This window comes from Pseudorasbora parva, chromosome 2, assembly GCF_024679245.1.
Source record: "Pseudorasbora parva isolate DD20220531a chromosome 2, ASM2467924v1, whole genome shotgun sequence".
NCBI lineage: Eukaryota > Metazoa > Chordata > Actinopteri > Cypriniformes > Gobionidae > Pseudorasbora > Pseudorasbora parva.
Window position 1 is genome coordinate 11,852,513 of NC_090173.1, and position 20,211 is coordinate 11,872,723.

At 39.2% G+C, this 20,211-nt stretch overlaps 1 long non-coding RNA gene across 1 annotated transcript in view; it reads right to left on the bottom strand.

Annotated features, from left to right (window-relative positions):
- Positions 1 to 6,411: 6,411 nt before the first annotated feature.
- Positions 6,412 to 20,211, bottom strand: part of LOC137091855 (uncharacterized) — a 60,130-nt gene continuing 46,330 nt past the window's right edge. The window contains exon 3 of the long non-coding RNA XR_010908144.1: positions 6,412 to 6,703. This is a non-coding gene — a long non-coding RNA (uncharacterized lncRNA). The remainder of the gene's footprint in view (positions 6,704 to 20,211) is intronic.

A 20,211-nucleotide genomic window follows, 5' to 3' on the forward strand; every position in this document is an offset into this window, starting at 1 on the left:
AAAAGAATGAAAAGAACCCATTGAGTTGCTACCTCCAAGTCAATAAAGCATGTCAAGCATTTGAAAACAAAAGTCGAAATTTGAAAAAAAAAAAAAGGTCTGTTCTGTTTCTTCTGTGTATAAACTGAATGCAAATAAATTCCTACGAACAAGGCTTATAGTGTACCAGAGACTATAGATGTTACCTCAATTCACTCTTAGAATGCAAGGTTCAGTAGTTATATACCAGGAAAGGTTCTATACGGAACTCTAGGCTTGCCTCAACTTTAAAAGAAACCTTTATGCCAAAAATATATATAAAAAAACTTCTTGACCAATTAAGCCCTGGGGCCATTTTTGGGGATTTACACCTGGATTTTGGCCTACCCAAATTGAAAAGCTTTCCATTCCCACATACAGTGGCCTCTAAATACACAATTTAGATTTTTTAAAATATAAATTCACATTTGAAAGTGTTTATCTCAGGCCATGTGTGCTCTAGCACCCTGCAGACAGTTTGGGCTGTTTCCTTTAGATGGCAGCAAACAGTAGATAGATTCAAAACTGCATTTATAACCAAAAAAACAAAACAAAACAAAAAAACCTGTTTTCTTTGTCTGTTTTTATTTTATTATTTTATATGTTTATTATATCACAAACAGAATAAACTATAATATTTATCACTTTCAGAAGTGTTTTAAGTAATTTCAGTAAAAAAAACGGTAAAAAAACAACAACGAAAAAAAAGGGATATTGCATTTATTGCCATTACAGCTCAGGCAACACATACTTATATGTGTATCACTTTTAGCAGTGGTTTATGTAACTTCAAATGGTTTACTGTAAGATTACAATTTAGTTTTTAACTTTTTAGACTACTGTGGGAAGCTTTTCAATAGGCCAAATCCAAACCCAGGTGGAAATGGTACCAGAGTGATTTAGTGTGAATAAGTTACATCATCTAAAACAAATGCCACAGTGATGCCCATCTCCAGAAAGCAGAGACTCTAAGCTTTCAAATTGTTCTTCATATGATTGCGTTATATATTTGATTTGTATTTCTGCTAGGGATAAAGTAGCCGATGTTTGCGCACTGTTTTCCTGACAACGGAACCAAACGGAATCCATAAAATGATTCCACGATGGAACCCCTCAACAGTTTTATATACATCTGACAGAACCCTTGAAGATTCTAAATAGAAGCTTCTCTTCTAAAAGCCGCGTGTCTTGTGCTCATATTATTTACTGTGGCATTTTCACATTAATTACAGTATGTGACTCGTATATCTCACGCTATCTGGGTCATTCCATTAGAGCGCATTGTTAAACACCGGAATGACAAGTCACTTTATTTCCCTCTCACAGGCCGCTCCAGTTTTAATGGGAATTATGGAGCTTAAAATCGTGATGTGAAATAGAAATGCTCTGTGTTCATGTGTGCATTGTAAGCCACTCCACTGTAAACACACTAAGCCTTTGTGTTTGTGTGTGTCATGTGGTTTCTGCGAGGTTATTTCTGCCTGACGCTTTATCAGCGTGAAGGTTGTCTTGGGCAAATACAGACTTATCTTTCATAGATGAAAAATAAATAGCCCGTAACATAAAACACACATCTGGGACATTGCAGAGTGAAGAAACTACTGTTTGTTTTTTGTTTTTTAATTTATTTTATTTTAACAATTAATTTTATTCAGCGAGGATGCATTAAACTGACCAAAAGTCATAGGACTTTTATAAAGTGACAAACGATTTCATTATCATCTTAAATAAACGCTGTTCTTTCAAACTTTCTATTAATCAGAAAATCCTAAAATGCATAAAAAATATGAACCAGCACAACTGTTTTGAACACTGATAATAATTATAAAGGTTTCTTGATCATCAAATCCTCATCAAATCCTCATATCAGAATGATTTCTGAAGGATCATGAGACACTGAAGACTGGAGGAATGATGATAAATACAGCTTTAACGTCACAGGAATAAACTACATTTTAATACATGTGCGTATATATACACTCACCTGAAGGATTATTAGGAACACCTGTTCAATTTCTCATTAAAGCAATTCTCTAATCAACCAATCACATGGCAGTTGCTTCAATGCATTAGGGGTGTGGTCCTGGTCAAGACAATCTCCTGAACTCCAAACTGAATGTCAGAATGGGAAAGAAAGGTGATTTAAGCCAATTTGAGCGTGGCGTGGTGTTGGTGCCAGACGTGAAATGAGTATTTCACAATCTGCTCAGTTACTGGGATTTTCACACACAACCATTTCTAGGGATTACAAAGAATGGTGTGAAAAGGGAAAAACATCCAGTATGCGGCAGTCCTGTGGGAGAAAATGCCTTGTTGATGCTCGAGGTCAGAGGAGAATGGGCCGACTGATTCAAGCTGATAGAAGAGCAACTTTAACTGAAATAACCACTCGTTACAACCGAGGTAAGCAGCAAAGCATTTGTGAAGCCACAACACGCACAACCTTGAGGCGGATGGGCTACAACAGCAGAAGACCCGACCGGGTACCACTCATCTCCACTACAAATAGGAAAAAGAGGCGACAACTTGCACAAGCTCACTAAAATTGGACAGTTGAAGACTGGAAAAATGTTGCCTGGTCTGATGAGTCTCGATTTCTGTTGAGACATTCAGATGGTAGAGTCAGAATTTGGCGTAAACAGAATGAGAACATGGATCCATCATGCCTTGTTACCACTGTGCAGGCTGGTGGTGGTGGTGTAATGGTGTGGGGGATGTTTTATTGGCACACTTTAAGCCCCTTAGTGCCAATTGGGCATCGTTTAAATGCCACGGCCTACCTGAGCATTGTTTCTGACCATGTCCATCCCTTTATGACCACCATGTACCCATCCTCTAATGGCTACTTCCAGCAGGATAATGCACCATGTCACAAAGCTTGAATCATTTCAAATTGGTTTCTTGAACATGACAATGAGTTCACTGTACTAAAATGGCCGCCACAGTCACCAGATCTCAACCCAATAGAGGATCTTTGGGATGCAGTGGAACGGGAGCTTCGTGCCCTGGATGTGCATCCCACAAATCTCCATCAACTGCAAGATGCTATCCTATCAATATGGGCCAACATTTCTAAAGAATGCTTTCAGCACCTTGTTGAATCAATGCCACGGAGAATTAAGGAGAAAGGGGGTCAAACACAGTATTAGTGTGGTGTTCCTAATAATCCTTTAGGTGATATATACATACAAAACACAAATTAAATTTTTATAATATTCCGAAATATTTCAGATTTTACAGTATTTTTGTCATTGTAAAAGCACTTTATAAATAAAGTTGACTTGGCTTTTAGTGGCCCTGGTGAGCGGAAGAGACTTCTTTAAAACACATTAAAAAGTCTTACCGACCCAAAACAGTAGTAAAAATGTTTTATATTTTATAAACATGAGCCAGATGAAGTTGATCACGTTTGAGTGTTTGTCATGCAGTTGTTGTCGCGGTGAACTTGATCGCATTTCTATCTTTGTCTCTCTGGGGACGACAGTGGCAGGGTGGTCACTTCCTGTGAGACAACAGAGAGAAAACACAACAACGACACACACACACACACACACACACACACACACACACACACACACACACACACACACACACACACACACACACACACACACACACACACACACACACACACACTCTCTCTCTCTCACACACACACACACAGTCTCGCACACACACACACACACACACACACACACACACACACACACACACACACACACTCTCTCTCTCTCTCTCTCACACACACACACACAGTCTCGCACACGCAAAAACACAATCTCTCACACACACTCACTCTCTCTCTCTCTCTCACACACACTCGCTCTCTCTCTCTCTCACACACACTCGCTCTCTCTCTCTCTCACACACACACACACACACACACACACACACACAGAACAATCACGCAATGTTTTACATTATTTTCTAAGCCTTCTCACAGATGTTTCAGAGCGCTTTTTCCAGATCCAAATGTTTCTCTCCGCGTCAGTATGAAGTGGAAAGAGATGCAGTCAGAGCCAGAGCTGCTGTTACGTAACACATTCCAGCACTTCTGGACTCGCTGCGTTCCAGCAGACTCATGCTGAGATCACACACACACACACACACACACACACGCACACACACACAATGCCTGATTGATGTTCATCATGAATGAATCAAATAGACCTTACATAGAGGAGAAAAATCACAAAATGACATCTCAACAAGATCTCAACCGCTTCTGCATCTGATGCTTCTACTGAAAAATACGACCCGAGAGTTTCAGACGATTCAGAGATCAAATGATCTAAACATCTGACACAAAGCTGAGACATAACTGAAAAATACATAAAGACTACAAAAGAGCAAATTAAAAGGTTCCCCCGGGTTAATAATAAAATATAATCCTCTTTACTCTGAACCAGAAACATGAGTGAAATAAATCCTAATATTATATATAAAAATCAAGACTCCCACTTCCGAACTGCAGTGTGAATCTCTGTGGATTTAAACAGGTTGGAAGCTTGAGGCGAGATTGAGAAAGTGGGATATTTTGGGATGTATTTGGGCTGTTCAGCAATGGCAGCTGAAATCAGAGAGTGGAGAAGACACAGATAATCCCGATTTGCAGAGGACATCCGACTGCTATGCAAAACCACACACACATAACAATATTATAGCTCCACTCCGATATTTTCTCTTTACAGTCGGGTTGTGTTTATTTTTACTCTATAATCATGTGAAGAGCCTTTCACCCTGGTAAGAATAGAGTTACTAATCGGATTAAAACAATGAGTTTAGAAGTCATTCATCTTTACCTGTGTTCACGTCACTAAACTTAGAACTCCAAGACTGAATTAGCAAAGTTGGTGCTGATAGCAAATAGCACTATTTAGCTTGTTAAACACACACTTTCTCTCTCACACACACCATCACTGATTCTCTCTCATGCTGACTGTAACCAAAAGTAGATGCAAATTTGTTTGTTTTCCAATCTTTTAAGATGGATCGTCCAAAATGTACAATATTGCCAATTGAATAAGAAAATATAATAGCAATACATTGCTGCATTTTGCTTTGCTTTATTAAAAAATATAGATTGCTGAAATGTGAAATAAATTAGATTTTCATGTTTGTATATTTATGGATGGATCGAATTGAATGGGATATGGATGTGTGGATGGATATACAGGAAGGTTACAGCTATCACAGTCTCTGTAGCATTGAAGGTCCCAATGGGCCATAAACAGAAGAAGTTTGGACCCACCAGGACTCTTGCTCGAGCTGCCGCCGTACAAACTGAGCGATTGGGGGAGAAGGGCCTTAATCAGGGAGATGACCAAGAACCCAATGGCCGATCTGACTCCAGCGTTTCTCTGTGGAGAGAGGAGAACCTTCCAGAAGAACCACCATCTCTGCAGCGCTCCACCAATCAGGCCTGTCTCCTCAGTAAAAGCCCGTCTGGAGTTTGCCAAAAGGCCCCTGAAGGACTCGCAGACCTAAATGAGAAACTAAATTCTCTGGTCTGATGAAACAAAGATTGAACTCTTTGGCCTGAATGGCAAGCGTCATGTCTGGAGGAAACCAGGCACCGCTCGTCACCTGGACAATACCATCCCTACAGTGAAGCGTGGTGGTGGCAGCATCATGCTGTGGGGAAGTTTTTCAGCGGCAGGAACTGGGAGACGAGTCAGGATCGAGGGAAAGATGAATGCAGCAATGTACGGAGACATCCTTGATGAAAACCTGCTCCAGAGCGCTCTGGACCTCAGACTGGGGCGAAGGTTCATCTTACAACAGGACAACGACCCTAAACACACAGCCAATAACAAAGGAGTGGCTACGGGACAACTCTGTGAATGTCCTTGAGTGGCCCAGCCAGAGCTCAGACTTGAACCTGATTGAACATCTCTGGAGATCTGAAGATGGCTGTGCACCGACGCTCCCCATCCAACCTGATGGAGCTCGAGAGGTCCTGAGAAGAAGAACGGGAGAAACTGCCCAACAATAGCTGTGCCAAGCTTGAAGCATCATACTCAAAAAGACTTGAGGCTGTTATTGGTGCCAACAGTGCTTCAACAAAGTATTGAGCAAAGACTATGAATACTTACATGTGATTTTTTTTGTATTTTTAAATACATTTTCCGTTTCATAACAATATGACTAATGCATTATATTCCAAATCATTTGAAGTCGCATGATGCTTTGTGTGAGGAGCAGACCAAAGTTATGTTCATTACTTACAGATAATCTTTAGAAAGTGTGCATGAAATTGATTTGAGAGCTCATTTTAGTCTGAATTAGTCCTCTGGAGGGAACTAAAAAGATGTGAAGCTCCTCACATGCAGTGACACTGTGAAGCTCAATATCACGGTGAGGATTGCTTCCTTTGGGCTGAACAGAGAAAAACTACATTTTAACAGTTCATAGTACGTGTTCTCAGTTACAGCAGTGACTGTTTTTCTCTACAGGACATCCAGCTCTGAACTCCAGGGAGTGAGCGGCTAGCTGACGATTTACTTGGGTCTGTGCAAACATCTGATACTGCTGTGTGGTTTATGGGTCAAGTGTTTTAAGAGCTCAAGGTTTGTGGGTTCAAATCCCCTGGAGCAAAGTTTTACAGATTTACTGTACTCTGCGGTGAGCTGCTGGTGTTGTGTTCCTTTCTGTGCGCTGCTCTTTCAGCCCCTCGGCGCCTCTTCTGAAAATAATAATAGAATATTCGCTTACCGATTTCACTGGATGCTCAAAGAAAGCAAGCAAAAAAACAACAAAACAAATATAAATAATCTTTAAGTTGTGAAATGATTTACTGGACTATTAACTCCTGGCTGACTGAATGAATTAATTAATGGCTAAATGAATGAATGAATTAATTAATTAATGAATGAATGGCTGAATGAATAAATGGATGGTTGGTTGAATGAATGGCTGAATGAATGGCTGAATGAATGAATTAATGAAAGGCCTAATGCATGACTGAATAAATGGCTGAATGAATGAATGAAGGGCTAAATGAATGGCTGAATGAATTAATAAATGAAAGGCTGAATGAATGGCTGAATGAATGAATGAATGAATGACTAAATGAATGACTAAATGAATGGCTGAATGAATTAATAAATGAAAGGCTGAATGAAAGGCTGAATGAATGAATGGCTGAATAAATGAATGACTGAATGAATGAATGGCTGAATGAATGAATGAATGAATGAATGACTGAATGAATGGCTGACTGAATGAAAGGCTGACTCAATGAATGGCTTACTGAAGGAATGGCTGAATGAATGAATGCTGAATGAATGAGTGAATGAATGAAAGGCTGACTCAATGAATGGCTTACTGAAGGAATGGCTGAATGAATGAATGCTGAATGAATGAGTGAATGAATGAATGCCTGAATGGATGGCTGAATGAATTAATAAACGGCTAAATGAATAGCTGAATTAATGGCTGAATGAATGACTGAATGAATGGCTGAATGAATGAATGACTAAAGGAATGGCTGAATGAAAGAATGACTAAAGGAATGGCTGAATGACTAAAGGAATGGCTGAATGAATGAATGAATGAATGGCTGAATGAATGAATGAATTAATGAGTGGCTGAATGAATGACTGAATGAGTGGCTGAATGAATGACTGAATAAGTGGCTGAATGAATGAATGAATGACTGAATGAGTGGCTAAATGAATGACTGAATGAGTGGCTGAATGAATGAATGACTAAAGGAATGGCTGAATGAATGACTGAATGAGTGGCTGAATGAATGAATGACTGAATGAGTGGCTGAATGAATGACTAAAGGAATGGCTGAATGAATGAATGACTGACTAAATGACTGAATGAGTGGCTGAATGAATGAATGAATGACTGAATGAATGACTGAATGAGTGGCTGAATGAATGAATGACTGAATGAGTGGCTGAATGAATGACTAAAGGAATGGCTGAATGAATGAATGACTGACTAAATGACTGAATGAGTGGCTGAATGAATGAATGACTGAATGAATGACTGAATGAGTGGCTGAATGAATGAATGACTGAATGAGTGGCTGAATGAATGAATGAATGACTGAATGAATGCCTGAATGAGTGGCTGAATGAATGAATGACTAAAGGAATGGCTGAATGAATGAATGACTGAATGAATGACTGAATGAGTGGCTGAATGAATGAATGAGTAAGGGAATGGCTGAATGAATGAATGACTGAATGAATGAAAGGCTGAATGAATGAATATTTTTGTTATTACTAGATTATTCCCTTTCTTGAGAAATTATTCACTGGATTATTTCTAGAACGAATGAACGAACGAACGAACGAACGAACGAACGAACGTAACTAGTCAGGACGGTTTCCGGGGGAAATTGCGGTCATACATCCCTCGCCCATACGTGTGTCTCGTCATATCCTTAAATAAAGAAAAGCTGCTCCATCTACTTTGTCCCTGTCTGAATAGAACCCTGAAGCCCCGTTCACACCGCCAGCGACACGCAGCGACATGATCCCATTCATTTCAATGGAGCGCTGGCGACTTCCGGCGACATGAGCGACAGTGACCGTTGGCGACAGAATGTGGGCGTGTCAAGCGACGTGAGACGCGACAAAAGCTCAGAAATTTCAACTTTATGCAAACGAGAAGCGATTTTCAGCGATTGAAGTCAGTGGAGTGCACGTCATTTGTCTGCTTTGAGCAAAATAGTGGGAAAAAGAAGTTTGTCTGTGTCATGTTGTATGACAGATTTACTCAAATGGGTCTGAAGGGATGACCCCCTTCCCCCTCCCTCCACCCACCATATACAGTGATATAAATGCAATATCCCAGTGTCATTAAAGGAAGTGTATGTAAGATTGTGGCCAAAACTGGTACTGCAATCACTTTCAAATGACAGCAGAGTGGTGTATCCCCCACCCCCTGGATGATGAAACACTCCTGACGTTGTGATTGGTCGATAGGTGAAGGGCGGAGCTTCAGGCCAAAACATCAACATCAGTTGAGGGCTGCAACAACAACTTTTAAATGACAATATCCTGGCCGGACTACTGTTGTCACTGATATAAGTATTTTAAATTAACATGATTTATTAATGTCTAGTGACATATCAGGGGCATTTTATAATAAATTGAAATATATTTCTTGCATACAGTTCCTTTAAATTAATTATACATGCTGGAAGCAGCCCAAACTGTCTGCAGGGTCCTAGAGCACACAGGGCCTGAGTTACACACTTTCAAGAAACAATTTATATAAAAAAAATCAAAAAGCGCCTACTTTTGGGAGGGTTATAACAGCTTACACAACACATACTTATATGTTTTTTTAACACTTTTAGCAGTGTTTTATGTAACGTTACGTGGTCGGGTAAGTAGCGGTTGAGCGACTTTTTTAAAGTCAACATTAATGTGACAAAATTCAAGTCGAGGACGGCTAGTTACTGATGCCATTAATGAACAAATAAGCCTGAACCTTGCGGGTAAAGCTATAACTTAGGGGGGCTGAAAGTGCACTTTTAAAGATCGGTAAATGACAGAAATGTCGGCTAACTACTTTATGCTAATGCTCATTAAAGCACCAGTTGTTATTTCGTTCTGTAAACTACAAATCAACCCCACACATCATGCGGTGATGATATGATCTGGGCGCTCATGTTTCGTTCCTTCACCACAGTGACAGAATTTTGAGATCTCTCAATCCCTGAATTGTGTCCATGAGTGCCGCCAGTTTTCCCAGCTCTGTGAGAAAAGAGAGATGTGAGAGGAGAGACGGGGAGGTGTGAATAGCCACACACACACACACACACACACACACACACACACACACACACACACACACACACACACACACACACACACACACACACACACACACACACGCTCGCAGTGTTTCCAGTCGATTTCATTACTGATTCTGTGTGAAAACAGGACTTGCTCTGTAAGTAAAAGAGTTTGATGCGACGCACTGGAAGATTTTACAGAAAGTAAATCATGAGCTTGTTAGCTAACGACCACACACTTTTACATTTAAACGCTCGTCCAGAATGAGAACTATAAAAATGTCTATCACCATAGCTATAGTAGCGTCCACACCAACGCATGATAAACGTTCTGGTTTATTACGACCCGTTTTGTCGTCTGCCGCTTGAAATGCTCGAGCTCTTTAAAGTCTGAATTCTGATCATACCTGTCAACTTTTGGGTATCAAAAGATCAGGGGCGACCCTAATAATACTTTAAATTTGTACCTGTGCTCTTCCGACTTGTATAACAACTCAACAAGTAGGAAAAAAATACATAAATTGTTATCAGTTTGCACTGCATAAGTTATGAATTATATATAGATTAATCTTTATTAAAGGTACTGAAGTTATTCAGTCAAGAGCAGAGCATATTTAGTGAGCGATTACTTTAGTTCTTTACATTGACATTTAAAGTGGTTACTGTCACTTTAAAAGATCTTCCGCTGTTGCACATGATATGGCTGTGAGATGCTGAAGTCGCTGTTACAAAACGCGTGACTGTCCCCCACCTGCTCCTCTTCAGAAAATTAAATTTGCTGTCCCATTGATCACGGTATTTACACGAGGGTTTTGTTTTTTGGCAGGAGTGCCTTCTGTCTTACGTCCATCATCCGTCTCTGTTTTGTTTTTGTTTTCCCCCGCGTTGTCACTCGTCATCTGACCTCACACACTAACCTTGCGATAACGGCCACCTACAGTACTGTAGGCTACAGCAGATCAGCTCAGATTGGAAAGGTTTTCGTTTTTTTCCCTCCAGTATTATAATTTTATATAATTTTAATAATGCAGGTTAAAATACAGGATATTTACAGGAAAATACTAATACGGGAGGCCTGCGGGAAAGTATCGTAAAATACGGGACTTTCCCGGCCAAAACTGGATACTTGACAGGTATGATTCTGATTGTCTGTTGATGGTTAAGCACTCATCTCTTTAAAAAAAATACTGAAAGTGATTAGTTATTGTTATGATGAGGTCGGAAACAAACGTCGCATAACCCCCAAGCCTACTGCACTAGTGTTAAAAACTGAAGCCAAAACGCCTCGATCACCCCCGTTTAGTTTAATTTAGTTATTTTATGATATAAAAACGGGGTATGCGACGTCATGATTGACAGCTTAGACTGACAGCTTCTCTGAGGCACCAATGGACTTTATTCAGGATTTTTGGAGCTTTAATTTCTACATTTCCATAACTGTTTATTTCACACTGACAACTTTACTTCAGCGTAAGAAAATGAAGTCGCACCGTCCATATTTTTTTACGGTATATGCTCACTACTGACACTCAATTTTATACTTACATTTTTTAATATTCAATACTTTGCATACTTTAAACTAAAGAGTAGCCTACTATATAAAGCTGCATATCCTACTAATATGTCGAAAATTGAGCCGCTTTATATATATTTTATTTTTACATTTGTACCATTAGAAGTTGCAAAGCCAATGCTTACATTTAAAAGTATTGAATTTTGTTTCGGCCACTGAATTAAAATGTTTTTATGTAATCTAATATTTCTTTTCCTCGCAATTGAAAGAAAAAGACGGGATAGCGTTAAAATTTAAAGTGCGAGTTTATATCTTGCAGCTGTGAGAAAAGAACGGCAGAATGCAAAATACAAACTCGCAAATGTGTTTCAAATTTATTTAAATTCTGTGGTGAAAACAAGCTTCAATATAAAACTGTAATACAGCAATTTCTCTCTGGTCGTCACCGGCGTGCAATGCATTATGGGATAGGCAAGGCCGCAAAGGATCCATCTGTTGTCTCCTTCATTGCACGTGAAAAGGAAAATGTATTTCAAGGCCATATTTGAAGGAGCCTTTTTTGCGACAGCCCAGTCACAGGCCGTCCCATTTAAAGGTGCCCTAGAATGAAAAATTGAATTAACCTTGCCATAGTGAAATAATAAGAGTTCAGTACATGGACATCACATACTGTGAGTCTCAAACACCATCGCCTCCTCCTTCTTATGTAAATCTCGTAAATCAAAAACACCACGGGAAAAAAAGTGCTTCTCAACATAACGCCAACCGTGACACAAGCGTTGGGGATCATTTATATGCACGCCCCCAACATTTGCATCTGTCCAAACATGTTCATTATCAGGCGGAAATGACGGAGCCGAATCATCAGGACTGCAGGTAAACAAGCGACACTTGAGGAAAGCAAAACATCAGCTCTCATGGAAACATGTGTCATGTTCAGGCTGTGCAGGGGACGTGAGGACTTTTCTACCCTTCCCACAGATAAAAAATGTCAACAGTCATGGTTTATGTTTATAATCCGATACCAAACAATTTAATTCAAGATTGTTCGTTTGTTCGGCCCATTTTAAGCAAGCTTCGCTCAGCGTCTTAAACTGAAGAAAGGGGCGACTATATTCCTGCAAGCAGTAAGCAGCGATTTATCCACTTACCGACTGTTTAAACAATTTCTGATTAAATTGAAAGTTTTTTTTAGAGAGACAGCATTTGTCTAGATAACGCAAGATATAGTACTGTAACAATAGGAAACACCAAGTACCATACCAAACTAAATAGTGTGTCTAATGACAAAGGGTAATATTATTTTGTATTACAAAATACAACCGTAGATACTTTGGTTACAGATCGTTCACTCGATCCTTCTAACAAACGTCACCTTCTCCACCATATAAGTTAAAACGACAGTCATTTGACAAGGCTATTCATTTTGTAAAAATATATATATTTATATTTTTGAGAACATAAGTATGATGTTTTTACATGCTTGTATTTCAGAGTACATCACAGTCACTGCGTAACGTTAGCCTACATTGTGACTAGCATTATATTAACATGCAATATCCTTGACGGAAAAAGACAGATCTAAAATCACTGGTTTTGGTTTTGTCTGAGGGAGGAAGATTGTTCCTGCGGTTGCCAGATTTCAGTAATTAAATCCCCCAAACAGACCTTTTCAGTGTAAAGAACGCGTTTAATATCCGTTGTTTTACCTAAACATGTCCAATCTGGCAACCATATGCACACAAGCTCTCTCTTGCTCGCGGATGATCTGAAAACACCAATAAACAAGTAAGCTGCATTTCAGCAAATCTCCATTTGAGATGTTCTGCTTAAAGTGTCGTTCAGTCGGTCTGTGTTCTGTCAGGACGGTCAGGACTCACGAGCCGCTTCACTGAACTGCTGTGTGCTGCTGAAATAAGCCAATCAGAGCAGAGCTCAACATTAATATTCATGACTCTTCCAAATAAGGCAAAAACAGAGCATTACATCCTAGGGACCATTTATAGGTTTGTAAATGGACCTGTAAAAATGTATCTGGACAATTTTTTCCCTTAAATAAGCCACATACTCTCTGTGTAGATATCAGAGAACAATTTAACATATTGTTTTAAATCATTCTAGGGCACCTTTAACAACACTCAGTTCGACCTACGAAGGACGCATCCTCTGAATTGTGACAGGAGTGTCCAAAACTAGACATTTCAGGCGTTTGTTATGCTGGCTGTCCGCTGCTGTGTGATTTCTTTCTGTCTCATTGCACACAAACACTCACACACACACACACACACACACACACACACACACACACACACACACACACACACACACACCGGTTTTGAATAAAATCTCAATCTCCCAGCAGACTTATTCACACAAGATAGCGTCTCATTACAAAGTTGCCATGGCAATATGCGCGCTCGGAAAGATTCCCCATCGAGAAGAAAACAGATCAGGATAGACGGCACGCAGAGAAAATGAGCCTTTCATCAGGGCCAATACCAAAGTTTGATTAGTTCCTGATTATTGTCCTTTTCAATGAACAGCAGAAGAGACGAGGAAGCGTCAGATGTAATTGGGTTTGAAGCAGCGCTGTTTTTACACCCACTGCGTTTCATTAGAGCTGGTTTGCCGTCAACAGGCCTGAAACTGTTCAGTCTGTTAATGAAAGACGGTTGGAGGTCTGCTGTATGACCCACGAGCTCCGGCAAGAAGACTAATAATAATGACAACAACATTTTGCTCAGTATATGGTTCACATATAACATTAATCGAAGTATACACGTCAACATTTGCAGAGGAAAGTTGATTTGAAAATTATTTAAAGATGAGTAAATTACAGAATATACAATAAGTGGCTTTAGAAGTGAACAGGCTATAGGCTGTTGTTTGTTATATTTTCATATCTGTGAACATCCACTTAATCAGCCTTTATACACAGGCAAACTGATAACTCTGGCTCACACCAGGCCTTATCAATTTTTATTTTTATTTTTATTTTTACAGTGCACCAGCACAAGGGAAAGATAGCAGGGTCAGCAATTCACAATGTCAAATACGTCAAATGATTTGCAATAAAAAAGCAAGGGAATATAAGCATTTTGCTTATTGTCTATTAGTTATTAGTTGCATGGGCTCAATTTAATTGAGAGATTGCATGCACTGTAAAAAACTTTGTTGGTTTAACTTAAAAAAGTAAGTAACCTGGTTACCTTAAAATGTTGAGTTTATTGAAATTAAAAATTTGAGTTGATACAATGAAGGAAATTTGTTTAATAAATAGAAACTCAAAATATTATTGTATCTGAACCACATAAAAATGTGATAAATCATGAAAATAGCACAATTTGGCTGCGTCATCACAAATAAAACACACACAATTACCCAATATGCTTACAATTTTTTTTAATATTTTAATAAAGGTTGTCGAATTTCAAAAAACGTTCATTGTATTAACTCAAAATTTTACTTTTAATTTTTTACAGTGTGGGATAAAAAATATTATTAATCATTCACACAACAGCAATATTTAAACTTAAAATATACTTAATAAAATACATTATATTTAAAAAAGATTAAATACACTGTAAAAAAATATTATTGTGTGTGTTTTATTTGTGATGACGCAGCCAAATTGTGCTATTTTCATGATTTATCACATTTTTATGTGGTTCAGATACAATAATATTTTGAGTTTCTATTTATTAAACAAATTTCCTTCATTGCATCAACTCAAATTTTAATTACAATAAACTCAAAATTTTAAGTCAACCAGGTTACTTACTTTTTTAAGTTAAAACAACAACAAATGTTTACAGTGTAGGATTGAACAGTTACAGCTCCTAAAATAATGCTGTCCTTCATACACATGTGAAATCGTTCATGGATATGCTGTGCGCCAGAAAACCTCTTTTTTTCTGACCATGACTTTAATTCATCAACACAAAGTTCTTAGTTCATCTCGGCTGATGACTTTGACATGAACTCTTGTTATCTGCTCGTGTTTGTTTGTTCAGTTCACAGTTCATTCTGAGATAAACCATCATTGATTTTACATACGATTATAAATCACGAACCGGTGGGAACCTGAAAGACGTCACGAACGAGTTCAGATTTAAAGGGATATTCTCTCATCAAACACTCAACTTCATTGTTAATTTCTCGCCAAAAATGAAGTGGCATAGTTTAGATTTTGAGTTGTATTTGACATTCACATTGATTTTAAACTTAATTGTAGCTAACTTCATGGTTAGCTACAATTTTGGATTTCATTACAGTGCTGTTTCATGGTCAAACAATGAATGGATGGATGGATGGATGGATGGATGGATGGAATGACATTGATGAACGGACGGCCTGATGGAATGACTGATGGATGGATCGAATGATAATGGAATTATTAATTATTCCATTTATCCATCCATCCATCCATCCATCCATCATTCTGTTATTCCATTTATCCATTAATCCATCTATTTATTCCATCCATCCATCCATCCATCCATCATTCTGTTATTCCATTTATCCATTAATCCATCTATTTATTCCATCCATCCATCCATTATTCTGTTATTCCATTCATCCATCAATCCATCTATTTATTCCATCCATCTATCCATCCATCCATCCATCCATCCATCCATCCATCCATCCATCCATCCATCTATCTATCCATCCATTCATTATTCTGTTATTCCATTCATCCATCAATCCATCTATTTATTCCATCCATCATTCTGTTATTCTATTTATCCATTAATCCATCTATTTATTCCATCCATCCATCCATCCATCCATCCATCCATCCATCCATCCATCCATCCATCCATCTGTTATTCTGTTATTCCATTTATCCATCTATTTATTCCATCCATCCATCCATCCATCCATCCATCCATCATTCTGTTATTCCATTCATTCATCCATCAATCCATCTATTTATTCCATCCATCATTCTGTTATTCTATTTATCCATTAATCCATCTATTTATTCCATCCATCCATCCATCCATCCATCCATCTGTTATTCCATTTATCCATCTATTTATTCCATTAATCCATCCATCCATTATTCTGTTATTCCATTCATCCATCAATCCATCTATTTATTCCATCCATCCATCCATCCATCCATCCATCCATCCATCCATCCATCCATCCATCCATCATTCTGTTATTCCATTTATCCATTAATCCATCTATTTATTCCATCCACCCATCCATCATTCTGTTATTCCCTTTATACATCCATCCATCCATCCATCCATCCATCCATCCATCCATCCATCTATCCATCCATCCATCCATCCATCCATCCATCCATCTATCCATTCATCCATCTGTTATTCTGTTATTCCATTTATCCATCTATTTATTCCATCCATCCATCCATCCATCCATCCATCCATCCATCCATCCATCCATCCATCCATCCATCCATCCATCCATCCATCATTCTGTTATTCCATTCATTCATCCATCAATCCATCTATTTATTCCATCCATCATTCTGTTATTCTATTTATCCATTAATCCATCTATTTATTCCATCCATCCATCCATCCATCCATCCATCCATCCATCCATCCATCCATCCATCCATCCATCCATCCATCCATCCATCCATCTGTTATTCCATTTATCCATCTATTTATTCCATTAATCCATCCATCCATTATTCTGTTATTCATTCATTCATCCATCAATCCATCTATTTATTCCATCCATCCATCCATCCATCCATCCATCCATCCATCCATCCATCCATCCATCCATCCATCATTCTGTTATTCCATTTATCCATTAATCCATCTATTTATTCCATCCACCCATCCATCATTCTGTTATTCCCTTTATACATCCATCCATCCATCCATCCATCCATCCATCCATCCATCCATCCATCCATCATTCTGTTATTCCATCCATCCATCCATCCATCCATCCATCCATCCATCCATCCATCCATCCATCTATCCATCCATCCGTTATTCCATTTATCCATCAATCCATCTATTTATTCCATCCATCCACCCATCCATCATTCTGTTATTCCCTTTATCCATCAATACATCTATTCCATCCATCCATCCATCCATCCATCATTCAGTCATTCCACTTCTATACTGTAAATGTGTTTTTCCTTTCAGAAGATTCGGTGCATTCGGTGTTAGCAAGTTCAAAGGGAACTTGAAAACTTTAAAAAGAATTGCCGTCACAGCACTCGTCTCACACTTTTCTAATTAACATCAATACACAGACCGTGTGTGTCACTCACATTAAATACCTGTTGAGCTGCGAGGATAAACTATCCTCTCTAAATTTTAATCAAATGAAATAATTCTTGACCCTCGGGTCAGATCCAGTAGAGACAGCAGCAGACCGTTGTCGGTGATATTTCTCACTATAACAGTCAATCGTCATGCTCATGGCCTGATCTCAGTCCTACAGCGACCTTGTAATGAGCTGCTGCAGTATAATGGCGTCTTACATAAACGGCGGCTGTGTGCGATAAAGGCAGAGAGATGAATGAACATGGCGAGATTCTTTAAACAGCGAAACAAACTCAAGTGTGTCTCCGTTAATTAGGGCTCCATTCAGGTCGGTCTGAGCAGATCATTACACACAGGCTCTGGGCTCCTTCACAACACACTAATCAATGCTATTATTCACAAGAATAAAACCAAAGGCCAAATTCTGGATGGATGGATGGATGGATATACAGAACAACAGAACAAAGGATGGATGGTGGAGGATGGAATGAAAGAACGATGGATGGATGGAACGACAGAATGGATGGAACAACAGAACGATGATAGAATGACAGAACAATGGATTGATGGATGGATGGCCAGAACAACAGACGGATGTATGAATAAAAGAAAAAATGGATGGATGGAACGACAGAACAAGGATGGAACAATAGAATGATGGAACGACAGAACAATGGATGAATAGATGGGTGGATGGCAGGAACAATGGATGCATGTGTGTATGGATGGAAAAATAGTGAATGGATGGATGATCGATGAATAAATGGATGGATTAATTGACAAATGGACCGACAGAACAATGGGTGGATGGAATGACAGAATGATGGATGGTTGGATGGATGGAACAACGGATGGATGGATGGATGGATGGATGGATGGATGGATGGATGGATGGATGGATTGATGGATGGATGACGTATGGAGTAAATAGATGGATTGATGGATAAATGGCACGACAGAACAGTGGATATAATGACAGAATGGTGGATGGATGGAATGACAGAATGGTGGATGGATGGATGGAATGACTGAACAATGAGTGGATATAATGACAGAATGGTGGATGGATGGATGATGGATGGATGGATGGAATGACAGAATGGTGGATGGATGGATGACATAATGAAAGAATGGTGGATGGATGGATGGATGGAATGACAGAACAACAGAATGGTGGATGGATGGATGGAATGAAAGAATGGTGGATGGATGATGGATGGATGGGATGACAGAATGGTGGATGGATGGGTGATGGATGATATAATGACAGAATGGTGGATGAATGGATGATGGATGGATGGAATGACAGAACAACATGATGGATAGCTGGAATGACAGAACAATGAATGGATGAATGGATAGAAGAAAATGGATGGATGGATGAAATAAATGGATGGATGGATAAATGGACCGACAGAACAATGGGTGGATGGAATGACAGAATGATGGATGGATGGATGGATGGATAGAAGAAATGATGGATAGATTGATGGATGGATGACAGATGGAGTAATTAGATGGATTGATGGATAAATGGCACGACAGAACAGTGGATATAATGACAGAATGGTGGATGGATGGAATGACAGAATGGTGGATGGATGGATGGAATGACTGAACAATGAGTGGATATAATGACAGAATGGTGGATGGATGGATGATGGATGGATGGATGGAATGACAGAATGGTGGATGGATGATGGATGGAATGACAGAATGATGGATAGATGATGGATGGAATGACAGAACAATGAGTGGATATAATGGCAGAATGGTGGATGGATGGATGATGGATGGATGGATGGAATGACAGAATGGTGGATGGATGGATGATATAATGACAGAATGGTGGATGGATGGATGGATGGAATGACAGAACAACAGAATGGTGGATGGATGGATGGATGGATGGATGGATGGATGGATGGATGGATGGAATGACAGAATGGTGGATGGATGATGGATGGATGGGATGACAGAATGGTGGATGGATGGGTGATGGATGATATAATGACAGAATGGTGGATGAATGGATGATGGATAGATGGAATGACAGAACAACATGATGGATAGCTGGAATGACAGAACAATGAATGGATGAATGGATAGAAGAAAATGGATGGATGGATGAAATAAATGGATGGATGGATAAATGGACCGACAGAACAATGGGTGGATGGAATGACAGAATGATGGATGGATGGATGGAACAACGGATGGATGGATGGATGGATAGAAGAAACGATGGATGGATTGATGGATGGATGACGGATGGAGTAAATAGATGGATTGATGGATAAATGGCACGACAGAACAGTGGATATAATGACAGAATGGTGGATGGATGGAATGACAGAATGGTGGATGGATGGAATGACAGAATGGTGGATGGATGGGTGATATAATGACAGAATGGTGGATGGATGGAATGACAGAATGGTGGATGGATGGATGGATGGATGGAATGACAGAACAACAGAATGGTGGATGGATGGATGGATGGAATGACAGAATGGTGGATGGATGATGGATGGATGGAATGACAGAATGGTGGATGGATGGAATGACAGAATGGTGGATGGATGATGGATGGATGGAATGACAGAATGGTGGATGGATGATGGATGGATGGAATGACAGAATGGTGG